This window comes from Phascolarctos cinereus, unplaced genomic scaffold (assembly GCF_003287225.1).
Source record: "Phascolarctos cinereus isolate Bilbo 61053 unplaced genomic scaffold, phaCin_HiC Scaffold_726;HRSCAF=1367, whole genome shotgun sequence".
Lineage (NCBI taxonomy): Eukaryota > Metazoa > Chordata > Mammalia > Diprotodontia > Phascolarctidae > Phascolarctos > Phascolarctos cinereus.
This window is the reverse complement of record NW_027556098.1, coordinates 404,801,417-404,809,940: the sequence shown is the minus strand read 5'-3', so window position 1 is coordinate 404,809,940 and position 8,524 is coordinate 404,801,417. Positions and strand designations below refer to the sequence as shown.

The 8,524-nt window shown below is 44.6% G+C and overlaps 1 long non-coding RNA gene across 1 annotated transcript; it reads right to left on the bottom strand.

Annotated features, from left to right (window-relative positions):
* Positions 1–1,612: 1,612 nt before the first annotated feature.
* LOC110200905 (uncharacterized) lies at positions 1,613–4,754 on the bottom strand. Its single transcript, XR_002322334.2, has 3 exons — positions 2,780–4,754; positions 1,871–2,065; positions 1,613–1,759 (listed from the first exon to the last, which is right to left on the bottom strand). It is a non-coding gene; the product is annotated as an uncharacterized LOC110200905 (long non-coding RNA).
* Between the last annotated feature and the right edge of the window lie 3,770 nt (positions 4,755–8,524).

The following is an 8,524-nucleotide window of genomic DNA, read 5'->3' as shown; positions in this document are numbered from 1 at the left end:
GGGTATTTCCAATTTGTCCTGTATATGGCTTGTTTATACATAGCTACTTACATGCTATCTCCCCAATTAGATTGGGAGGCCCTGGAGAGCAGACACTGTCTTTTATATTTCTTTGTGCCCTCAGCGCTTAGCACTGGGCTTGGCATATAGTAAGCGTTTAATAAATATTTATTGACTGACTGACTGGCTTGTGCCCAAAGTACAGAATATAGCATTTTCTTCCACAGAGAGGGAAACTGCTCCAGCCTGCATAAGATCACTCTACTAATATCACATCATCATAAATCAATAAACTTTTATTAAGCGCCTACTATGTGCTAAGCACTGGAAATGCAAAAAGAGGCAAAAGACAGCACTTCAAACACAAGGGCTCTAAGGACAAAGCCCACCAGCTGCTCTCTCTGATACTGGAGGGCCAGCTGCTTCAGCTTCCCCAACCCTGCGGCCCCTGAAACCCCAAAGCAAAACTTTAACCGAGGGGGTCCTATTCCTCATTGACCTGGTACGGTCTTTGTTCACGGCCTGGACTAGTCACCAACTCAGTTCTTTAATAAAATAGGGACGACTTCCAGCCCATCTGCCAGGATCGCAGAATTTTAGAGTTAGCAGGGACCTTAGAAGCACAAAGACCAACCATCTCAGACTGCCAGAAGAATGTCCACTTCAACCTACCAGATGCAGCGGCCGCCATCTTCCAGTTTTGGGTTGGGGTTTTTTTGGCAACATAATTGGGGTTAAGTGACTTGCCCAGGGTCACACAGGTAGTATCAAGTGTCTAGTCTGAGACTGGATTTGAACTCGGGTCCTTCTGACACCAGGGCCCATACTCTATCCACTGCACCACCCAGCTGCCCCTAGTGACTTCCATTTTTAAGATCCCCACAAAAACGGGAATACGCTACCTCCAGAGGCACTTTTAGACAGCTCTAATTGCTTAAAAAATATTTTCCTGACATCAAGCCTAAATTCTTTCAAATACTCGAAGACAGCTATCCCTTCTCTCTTGAGCTTCCTCTTTTCCAGGCTAAACATGAGAGATAGCACAGCAGAGAGGAGAGAATGCTGAACTGGGGCCCAGGATGACCCGGGTTCAAATCCCATACTTCCTGGCTGCATGACCTTGGGCAAACCACCTACCCTCCTCTGGTCTCAGTTATGATCGCTCATAAAACAGAGATAATAATAACACCTCACAACAACCCTGGGAAGGAGGTGTTATTATTATCTCCGTTTTATGAGAGGCCATAACTGAGACCAGAGGAGGGTAGGTGGTTTGAGACAACATGTGATCCTTAAAGTGTCGTATACATACTGTTTTTACTGTTTGTGTGACCCTGGGCAAGTCACTTGACCCTGGTTGCCTCAGTTTCCTCATCTGTAAAATGAGCTGGAGAAGGAAATGGCAAACTGCTTTTGTATCTTTGCCAAAAAAAACCCAAAAAAACCCAAACAGGGTCAAGAAGAGTCCGATATGACTGAAAACACTGAACAGCATCAAAAACCAAAACGCCCTTCTGGCTCTAAGTCTGTGGCTCTGTCTTTGGCCACCCCCACCCCCGCCCCCACCCCCCCCACCCCCACCCCAGCTCCTCCAGCTGGTCCTTACGAGACATAGACTTGAGGCCCTCCCTCTGCAGACTTAGCATCATCCTTCCAAACACGCGGTGGCCAGAACCAACCTCGAGATGCGGTCTGACTGGCTATATGAGAAATTAGATCTTGGGCATTAGAGACTCAGTGGGTGCAACACACCGTAGACCTGGAGCCAAAAGAAAGCAGGAGAGGCCAGATCTAATCCCTGCGTCTGTTATATACTTTTTACAGACGAGGAAACCGAGGCTCAGAGAAGGATCAGTGACCTGCAACGTACCCATGATGCCTTGTGTTCCAATGCCAATCCTGATGCTTGGTAGTTGAAAGATGGCAGAAGAAGGGAGGGCAGCGCACTCTTTTCTCCAGACCTCAGTTTCCTCACCTGTGAAATGGGCTCAGGTAACTGTTTTGTAAACTGTAGATGACAACGTCTCACAGGGCGGGGGCCGGCCAGGTACCACCACAACTCTTTCTGAAAACAATATATTGGCAAGTCTTATTCTTCATTCTCTCCGTGACCCCATTTTGGGGGCTTCTTGGCAGAGATACCATTTCCTTCTCCAGCTCATTTTACAGATGAGGAAACTGAGGCAAGCAGGGACAAGTAGCTAGTGATTTGCCACATCCTTCTCTAGCTCATTTTACAGATAAGGAAACTGAGGCAAGCAGGGACAAGCCCAGGGTCACACAACTAGAGGCTGGATTTGAACTCAGGAAGAGGAGTCCTCCTGACTCGAGGCCCAGCGCTGTACCTACTGCATGTCCTAGCTGCCCACTGGCACATAGTAGGTGTAGACTAAATATTGTTTGGTTGATAGGAGAGCAAAGTCCTAAAAAGAGCAGCAGTGCGCAGCCCTGTCTCAATCGCTCACAGATCTCCAAGGCCCTTTCCAAAGAGGAAGGCCCATGACCCCTGTCTTGGGAACAGGGAAAATGAGGCAAGGGTAAGGACGGCAGGAAGTCTGCTTACGGCTCAGAGGCCATGCTGGGAACTAAACAAGATTCCTCCGCCCCGGGCTGAGTCTTAAGTCTTCTCCCCAGGAGTGAATACATGGGCAGCAAGCCAGCGGGTCTTCAGCCAGTGCTCCGGGGGCAGCTGCAAAAACCCCACTCCCCTGGAAACAAATGGGTAATAAAAGCCAGCCCAGCCCACCTCCGATCTGGCTGAGCCCTAATCCTCAATTACCTAGGAAGGAGCTGTTCCAGATAGCGCCTCACTAAAGAAAAACACATGCTTGTCAGGCCTGGATGGAGATTAACGCTTCACAGTTGTACCTTGGTGCATGCGAAACCAGGCCCCAGAACGAAAGAAGGAAAATTATGGGGCTGCTGAAGGCTGGGGAGACCTGCAGTATTAAAAGAAAAAAAAAAGAGGGAGAGAGACAGACAGACACACACACACACACACACACACACACACACACACACACTCCAAGCTTTATCCCTGCAAAGGAGGGAAGCATGAAGCTAATTATGAATGCCCAAGACTTTACGCTACAGCCAGCCACATGTTGGCGGAAGGAAAACCATCCCCAGCACACTCCCAGGCCAATTTTTCCCATTCTTTGTATCCCCTCCTATTATTATTATTTCCCCCATGTCCTATGGCATCAATGCCATAGAATTTAGATTTGGAAGGTCCTTGCAGACCATGAAGCCCAGCCCTGTCGTTTTGACCCGATGAGGAAGCCGAGGAGGAAAGGTGACCTGTCCAAAGTCACTCGGGAACTGGTTAGGAGACCTAGGAGTGAACCCCAGGTCTAGCCTTCTGTGGTTCACTCGCCTGCTGAGATCTCATCTCCACTCCTCGCCTCACTGGAGAGCCCAGTCACTGATTTCTCACAACAGAAGGAAACCAACAAGCAGGTCTGAGAAAATCATGAGACTAAGGTCACTTGGGGATGGACAATTGATATTTCTGCCCTCCTGACCGTCTTCTATTCCCTACATGGGGTCAATAAACTGGCTTTGACTTTGTTTTTATTTTTTAAAGCTCTGTTCTTACCTGGTCACTGAACCTAATCTGTGATTAGGGCAATCAGCTGCCCCCATAAGTCTGTAGAAATAGCCTCAATCGGGGCAGCTAGGTGGCGCAGTGGATAGAGCACCGGCCCTGGATTCAGGAGGGCCTGTGTTCAAATATGGTCTCAGACGCATAACACTTACTAGCAGTGTGACCCTGGACAAGTCACTTAACCCCATTGCCTAATCGGGGGGGAAAAAAATAAATAGCCTCAGTCCACAGGCCTTCGTTCTAGCCCAGCCAGGGCCCTTAGGACTCCAGTGGAGGATAAAGACCATTCCACTGACCCCTCCAGTGCTAGGAGAAACTAGCCTTCTAAAATCATGAGATTTTATTCATCTATAAACAGGACTTGATTTCTTTCCCCTGTGGAAACATACTAAGACCCCCTTTCTCCCTAATAAGGGAAATATTAGGGCACCTGCATAGGGATTAGACCTGCAGTTTCATTAGTATAGGGAATAAGGATTCAAGATAAGGAAACCATATCTGCCAATGCGAGACTCAGCATCTTCTATGCAACCTACAGAACTTGAACATGGCCTGGGGTGCTGGGAGGTCAATGATTTTCCAAGGCTCTTAGAGCTAGTTGGTGCTAAGAGGCTGGATTTGAAGTCACAGCGCCTCTTGAAGAAAATATTAAGAAATAATATTTTTTCAGTGTCCTTTGTCAACTGGACAGAACCAGCCTCTAACCTGTGGGTGGCCGGAGCCAAACAGGGCAGGCTACAGAGAGGACAGTCAGGAATCAAAGAGAAGTTTCATTTCAGAGAGAGAGAAGTCACTTGCAAACAAGGATACATGTGCTGGAGCCCCTGGTGGAGAGACCCCAACGCAGCGTGGGGAGATCTCAATACTCATCCCAACGGCCGCACGGTGAGCTGTATGCAGCCTTGACGATGAGAGGCAACGCCAATAATGAGACAAGTTTGATTCACAGCAGGACTCCATGACAGGAACACAGGTGCTTGTCTGAGTTTGCCCAGTGTTTGTCTGGGGAATACCTGGTGCTGGTCAAAGCAACATAGTAATTATGTGATTTTGCCAGAGGGTGAGTGCAAAGGACCGTTGTTACGTCAAGTTCAGGGCACGCACAGCCTGCTTGCTGGGCCTTAGCTCTAGAAAACAGCATCTCCTCATACTTAGACACCTTGGATAAAGGAAAATATTGACAAGTCTCATTTCAGGGTTCTTGTCTAAAGTCCTAGATCTCAAACCTTATCTGTGCTTGGAAAAAGTTCTAAGGAAACAATGCCCCAGATGGGCATTCTTTCTTCTTATCAAGCCTTAATTTATTCTTAGACTCAATCCAAGTCAGTAAACACTTTGCTAAGCAAGGGAGATGTAATTATGAGAATAGAAAGACAGTCCGTGCCCGCAAGAAGCTTATAAGGCCCAGACGTGGGCCTCTACGTGACTTCTGGACCATCTCCACCAAGACCTCTTCCAAGTCCCCTTGACGTGCCATCTTTCCTCACTAGAATATAAGCTCCTTTTCCTTTTTCCCTAATCATCTTTGGAAACAGACCAAGTAATGGTATTGCTGGGTCAAAGGGCAGTTTAATAACTCTTTGGGCATAATTCCAGATTGTTTTCCAAAATGGTTGGATCATTTTACAATTCCACAATGAATTCATGTCCCGATTTTCCCACAGCCTCTGCAACGTGTGTCACTTTCCCCTTCTGTCATCTGGTAGATGTAAAATGATAGCTCAAGGTTGTTTTAATTTGCATTTCTCTAATCTGTAATGATTTAGAGCATTTTTATATGACTATAAATTCTTTAGATTTCTTCATTGGAAAACTGCCTGTTCATATCCCTTGACCATTTATCAATTGGGGAATGACTCATATTCTTATAGATTTGGCAAAGTTCTAATTACTATTTGTGAATTTCCCTCCATCTCATTTTTACTCACTATTTTCCTTCTCAGGCTCTCTTTTTACCCTATCCCTGTTATCTCACCTTTTCCCTTTACCCTCTTATTCCCTTTTTTTACCCACCCCTCTAAAACTCCCTCCCTTTTTTTCTCCCCCCATCCTCCTAATCTTATTCTATACATCCTTTTAAAAGTCCCAAATGAGAGTAAAGTTCCAACACGACCAGCCCTCCACCCCTACCTGTTTCCTCTATATTTGTCCTTCCTTTTATGCCCCATTTTTTTAGATAATTATAGCGGCTTTGCTTGTGGTGGCCAAGAAGTTGCGGGGATGCCTATCAAAATGGGGAATAGATGGACAAGTTGTGGTATATGGTTTTGATGGGATACTACTGTGCTATAAGAAATGATGAGCTCGATGGTTTTAGAAAAACATGAAAGACTTGCACGAAATAATGAAGAGTGAAATGAGCAGAACCAAGGGAACATTGTAAACAACAACAGTAATAGTGTTTTAAGAATGACTTTGAGAGGCGCAGTAGATAGAGCACTGGCCCTGGATTCAGGAGGACCTGAGTTCAAATCTGACTTCAGACACATAACACTTACCAGCTGTGTGACCCTGGGCAAGTCACTTAACTCCATTGCCTAGCCAAAAAACAGACAAAAAAAAATCAGGAATGACTTTGAGTAAGTGATTTTTGCTATTATAAATAACCAAATTAACTATAAAGGATATATGAAGAAAGACATTATCAGCATCCAAAGAAAGAACTAATAAATAGAATTACATATAGAATAATATATATATGTTATATGTAATATACATGATAATATATAATAAATTTTATATGTAAATTTTATATATATAAACCTTATAAGGAACAGGTAGTAGTAGGGACATTTTCCTTACCTTTCTCTTTAGCATGTGCATAACAGACAAAGCCTGGGATGTATGAGTCAGAATTCAGCTATTCCCAGCCCCTTTGGGAATTCTCATGCATTGTAAATCTCTAAACAGGAACTGACATAATGTGGCACATCTGACATTTTTTGCTCGCGGCTTGTTCTGTTTGTGGACCTGTTCTGTTTAGATATAAAGGCTGGCAAGTAGACCTAAGATCATCGCGGCCGAAAAGCTGGGAAGCTGTTGCAAAACTCACTAGCGGCAGAACAGCACAGTAACTCAGGCTGGGGCTGAAGCAAGACTTCTCTTCCCAGCCCAGCATCTAACTAGTATAGATAGGATCATAGCACCATAAATTTAAAACTATGCTGGGGATAACTGAGAAAAATCAGGTAGCTCACAGAATCATATAATTGTTTAGAAGCAAATCTTTGAGATAATTGCTATACATAGTCAGTCATGCCTTCTGGTGAAGAATATAACTAGTCAGTCTTCCCTTGTGGTCAGAAGCCCAGTTTCCCGTGGGAGGGGGGGGCCATCTCCAGTCCTGATCTATATATATCTGGCCACTGAATCCAGATGGCTCCGGAGGAGAAAGTGAGGCTGGTGACTTTGCACAGCCCTGCCTCACTTAAATCCAATCCACTTGCAAGTCATGGCATCATCTTCCTAATGTCATGATCTTCTTCGAGAAGAAAGGACAAACAACCCAGATCCAGTTCCTACTCAATGAGGTCAGACTCCCCTTTACTAAAAGGAGTATCCAACCGGAAGTTTTGAGGAATAAGACCTCTTTAAAGATAGAGATACCTCTGTCCTTGAAAGCAGGACGTCAGCGTTTCTTACACATACCCACTACGGGTATGAGACTTGCAAATTCTTTGTTGTTCAGACATTTTCAGTCATGTATGACTCTGTGACCCTACTTGGGATTTTCTTGGCAAATATACAGGAGCGATTTGCCATCTCCTTGTCCAGCTCATTTTACAGATGAGAAACTGAGGCAAACAGGGTGCAGTGACTTGCCCAGGGTCACACAGCTAGTAAGGATGGATTTGACTTCAGGTCCTCCTGACTCCAGGCCCAGCACTCTATCCACTGCGTCACTTCAATGCCCCTGCAAATTCTTAGATAGATGGAATTGGCATGCTGGGAACATTTCTGCCAAACAATTTCCGGAAGGATCCTTTAATTTAAATAAAATATATCATGGGGGGGGGTGTGGAGTGGAGAGGCACAATGGATAGAATGCCAGGGCTGGAGTCAAGAAGACTCCTCTTCTTGAGTTCGAATCTGATCTCAGACACTTATTAGCTTCATGACCTTGGGCAAATCATTTGACCCTGTTTGCCTCAGTTTCCTCATCTGTAAAATGAGCTGGAGAAGGAAATGGCAAACCACTCCAAGTATCTTTGTCAAGAAAACCCCAAATGGAGTGACGAAGAGCCAGGCATGACTGAAAAACAACTGAACAACAAAAATCACATTTTAAAAAACACCATTAAATCTCACTGGTCAAAGATTAAAAAGGATTGTAAATGGGAAATCTTTTAAAATTAATAGGCAGAGCTGCCAACAGTCACCAAGTCTCAGAGGTCTTAAAGACTAATGCTAATAATTAACACGTATTATCAGGAGAAAGATGAGGGCTGAATCTATAGACTTGGGAGTCACGTAGAGAGAGCTGATGTTTTACATAAGTGCACACGTACAGTCTATATCAAATTTCTCGCCTTCTCAAGGAGAAGGGGTGGGACAGAAAGGAGAGAATTTGGAACTCAAAAATTTTTTAAAATAAATGTTAAATGGCAAGATCTCTATGAACTGATGCAAAGTGAAGTGAGAAGAACCAGATCACTGTGCACAGGAAAAGCAATGTTGTAATGACGATCAATTGTAAAAGACTTGGCTACTCTGATCAATACAAAGGACTTGTGATGAAAAATGCTACCCACCTACAGAGAGAGCACTGAGGAACTGAGTGCAAATTCAAGCATCATTTTCTCACTTTACTTTTCTTGCTTTTAAAAAGAAAGATGGCTAAAATATGGAAATGTTTTGCATAATTTCACACGTATAATTGGTATAGTTTGTCTTCTCAGTGAGTGCCAGTGCGGGTGG